The following is a 4834-nucleotide window of genomic DNA, read 5'->3' on the forward strand; positions in this document are numbered from 1 at the left end:
AAATTAAAATTAAAAATAAATAAATAATAATTAAATTAATTAATTAATTAATTAAGTTAATTAATCATGTTTAATTAACCTAATTAACTAGTTAGCTTAATTAAACCCTAATTAGTTTAAACAGTCAATGACGAACGGGACCCACCTGTCAGGTTGACCAGGTCAACTACTGACGTCATGCTGACGTCAGCAGACACTATTCTGGATAATGTTGGTTAAATTAAATAAATAAATCCTAAAAATGATTTAAATCTTTTAAAATTAATATAAAATAAACCGTAGCTCGGATGGAAAAACTTTGTACATGAAAGTTGCTCAGAACGACGAGACGATTCCGGATACGCAGTCCGTTCGTCCGCCACACCCCTCTAACCTATCGAACCCGCAACTTTCCCCCTCCGGCTCCTCTGCCCGAAAACACGAAACATCGGGAATACTTTCCCGGATGTTTCCCCCCCCCCTTCACCGGTATCACCTACTACCGCGTTAGGGCACACCGAACACCGCGTATTGCCTTGTTATATTTTGTGATGCTTTGTTTGCTCTGTATTCATTATTTCTTCCCCCTCTTCTCTCCGGTAGACTACGAGACCGACGCTGCTGCTGACCAGTTCGACTACGGAGTTGACGACCCCTCTCTCTTGCCAGAGCAACCAGGCAAGCCCCCCCTTGATCACCAGATATCGCCTACTCTCTTTCTACTGCTTGCATTAGAGTAGTGTAGCATGTTACCGCTTTCCGTTAATCCTATTCTACTGCATAGCCTGTCATTGTTGCTACAATTGTTGATACCTTTACCTGCTATCCTAATGCTTAGTATAGGATGCTAGTGTTCCATCAGTGGACCTACACTCTTGTCCGTCTGCTATGCTATACTACTGGGCCGTGATCACTTCGGGAGGTGATCACGGGCATATACTATATACTTTACGCAGTTACCTTACTTATGTTACTGTTCGGAGATGGGGGCTGAAGGGGCAGGTGGCTCCATCCCGGTAGAGGTGGGCCTGGGTTCCCGACGGCCCTCGACTGTTACTTTGTGGCGGAGCGACAGGGCAGGTTGAGACCACCTAGGAGACAGGTGGGCCTGGCCCTGTTCGGCGTTCGCAGATACTTAACACGCTTAACGAGATCTTGGTATTTGATCTGAGTCGGCTACGAGCCTATACGCACTAACCATCTACGTGGGAGTAGTTATGGGTATCCCGACGTCGTGGTATCAGCCGAAGCACTTCAGACGTCAGCGACGGAGCGGCGCGCGCCGAATTGGACTGGAACGCCACTAGGCTAGGTCTGTTTTCGGCCGCCCTCGCAACGTGCAGGTGTGCTATGGGCGATGGGCCCAGACCCCTGTGCGCTTAGGTTTAGACCGGCGTGCTGGCCTCTCAGTTTTGCCTAGGTGGGGCTGCGACGTGTTGATCTTCCGCGGCCGGGCATGACCCAGGAAAGTGTGTCCGGCCAAATGGGATCGAGCGTGTTGGGCTATGTGGTGCACCCCTGCAGGGAAGTTAATCTATTCGAATAGCCGTGATCTTCGGTAACAGGACGACTTGGAGTTGTACCTTGACCTTATGACAACTAGAACCGGATACTTAATAAAACACACCCTTCAAAGTTCCACAGACAACCCGGTGATCGCTTTTCCGCAGGGCGACGAGGAGAGGATCGCCGGGTAGGTTTATGCTATGCGATGCTACTTGGAGATGCTACTTGGAGATGCTACTTGGAGGACTTCAATCTACTCTCTTCTACATGCTGCGAGGCGGAGGCTGCCAGAAGCGTAGTCTTCGATAGGATTAGCTATCCCCCTCTTATTCTGGCATTCTGCAGTTCAGTCCACTGATATGGCCTCCTTACACATATACCCATGCATATGTAGTGTAGTTCCTTGCTTGCGAGTACTTTGGATGAGTACTCACGGTTGCTTTCTCCCCCCTTTTCCCCCTTTCCTTTCTTTCTGGTTGTCGCAACCAGATGCTGGAGTCCAGGAGCCAGACGCCACCGTCGACGACGACCCCTACTATACCGGAGGTGCCTACTACTACGTGCAGCCCGCTGACGACGTCCAGGAGTAGTTAGGAGGATCCCAGGCAGGAGGCCTGCGCCTCTTTCGATCTGTATCCCAGTTTGTGCTAGCCATCTTATGGCACCCTGTTTAACTTATGTCTGTACTCAGATATTGTTGCTTCCGCTGACTCGTCTATGATCGAGCACTTGTATTCGAGCCCTCGAGGCCCCTGGCTTGTATTATGATGCTTGTATGACTTATTTTATTTGTAGAGTTGTGTTGTGATATCTTCCCGTGAGTCCCTGATCTTGATCGTACACATTTGCGTGCATGATTAGTGTACGGTCAAATCGGGGGCGTCACACGGTGCTACAGCTAAAGCTTAGCAGTAGCGTGCCTAAGCCCATGCTACTACAAAATCGACTTAGTAGTAGCGATTTCCCAGAGGAGCACTACTGGTAATTAGTAGTAGCGCTTCTCCCTGCCCGCGCTACTACTATTATTTCGTATTTTATTTCTTTTTTATTTCATGTTGTATTCATACACCTTTACACAAGTTTTCATACAACAGGAATTTAGAGATTGTTTTTACATCATAATGAGTTATTACATCACGGGGTGAAATAACCGTGGACTAGTTTCAAGTGGATGTCCATCCACTTGAAACTAATCCGCGGTTCTTTCACCCAATGATATAATAAATATCATCATCATCATCATATCATTAACAACTTATCATCATAATACATCATTGTCATATAACACCTCCTCAAGATCATCGTTTTCATCAATGACATCACATAGCAAATTGGTCACTAGTCGTAATCACAAGTACTCCTCATCATCAATTCTAACACATTGTACCACATAATAAACACATTGTACCTCATAAGACCTACTACATTCTCTTAGGATCTACTACATTCTCTAAGGTAAAATAGCAAAAAACAAGATAGCCCTTGACTCTCCATTATGGTGAATGCAGATTATCCTGTCTCCAATTCTTGCCTTTTGCTTAATGTTACTTCCAAGAACCTCCTTGCGAATGTCCAAACATTTTTTCCATTCTTTGATGAGCATGTGTTCACCGGTTTTAGAAATCCGATATGCACAGGTGAGCTCCCTAGATTGACCTGGTAGTATGTTCAGAACTCTAAGGCGACCATTCACATATATCAGATGAGGCACACAATCCATCAGGATTGAAAAACATAGTAATAACTTCGTAGTTAGCAATGATGTACTAGTTTTAGAAGTATGCAAAATATGCACGGATGTCGTAATAGTAAAAAATCTTACCAGGGTATCTCCATAGAAGTTACCGTGGTTCAACACGTGCACTAGTGGCATGTACTCACCATAATTTGGAGGAGTTCAATAATAGGTACTGTAATTCTCAAGATAAGTACAATAAGCGATCAGAGGACTTTTCTCCTTATAAGTTAATTCGGAGCCATCAGTGTAGTGGGTTTTGTCTATCATCTTCCGCACATTCTTTGAAGAATCAAAATAAGCTGTCAACTATTTTGAAATAAACAATATAAATTAGTTAATAACTATGTTTGAGAAACTCACATTGCGGTAGAATCGGAAGCGTATCAACAAGGACCCAAATGTCCATATTGTCTTGCTCAATGTCAGGATCACCAAGATCCATGGTGACAATCATACCCACATAAAAACCATACATTTTGCAAAGTGCTTCCCAATTTTGGCAACCAAAATGGGTTATGCTCTGAGCATTGCACAGATTTACTTCAAAATCCATATCATGATGGGTCCTTAGGTGTATTTTCTTTGTTTCAAAATTTTCATGGTCTTCAAAACCCATCCTCTCCAAGACATAGTGTTTTGCTTGGCATGGGATAAGCTAGTCGAATTGTAAAAGATGAAAATTAGACGTTGAAATAGTTGAAGTCATGCTTAATTACGAAAAAAACACTTGTCGTTGTTGCGTACCGTTTCAACATCGAATGTCTCCTCGAGTTTAATGCTGAAGCACCGATCTTCGTCCAGCTCAACGAACCTGTCGCACATACCTCGATCGTCGTGGCACGAGCTGCACTCCCCTGGGAGACTGTCGTCGTCCGAGTACGACATTTCCTACATTCATAATTCAAAGATTAAACTTGTACATATTCTAGCACAAGTCATGCCAGAATTCATGGAAAAATCCGGCATGACCTTTGCTAAAAAAGGACATATCGAGCGCCTGAAATTTGCCGGAACGGAAATTAATCAACACTCCGGCAAAACATAGGCCACTCAGAGGTGTAACCTGAACATGACCGGCCACCTGGGCAACCACATATCCTATATGAGCAACACAAGATATACATGGAGATTTGGCAGGTCTCACCTCAAGGTCGGAGGGGGTCGGTGATGGGGACGACGACGGGGATGACGGAGGGGCTCCTTGATTTCTGCAAAAGCAAAAACCCTATAAGTTATCACTAATACATCCCGAATAATTGCTTAAACTAAAAAATAACAACAAATATGACATGTTCAACTAGTTCTTACTAAATATAAACTTACTATAAATAGAAAAAAACTAGTTATTTCTAAAAATAAAGTAGTTCAACTAGTTATATTAATTTACTTACTAAACTCGTTGAACTAAAACTAAACTAATTCAACTAGCTTATTAATTTACTTACTAAAAATACATTAGTTCTATTAGCTCAACTAGTTCAACTAGTTTATTAATTTACTTACCAAACTAGTTCAACTAAAACTAAACTAGTTCAACTACTAAAAATCATTATCTATGAACCCTAAATTAACATCTACTACTACTAAGAAACATCTAGTCCTAACTAAGCA

Source organism: Triticum dicoccoides, chromosome 6B (genome assembly GCF_002162155.2).
Source record: "Triticum dicoccoides isolate Atlit2015 ecotype Zavitan chromosome 6B, WEW_v2.0, whole genome shotgun sequence".
Classification (NCBI taxonomy): Eukaryota; Viridiplantae; Streptophyta; class Magnoliopsida; order Poales; family Poaceae; genus Triticum; species Triticum dicoccoides.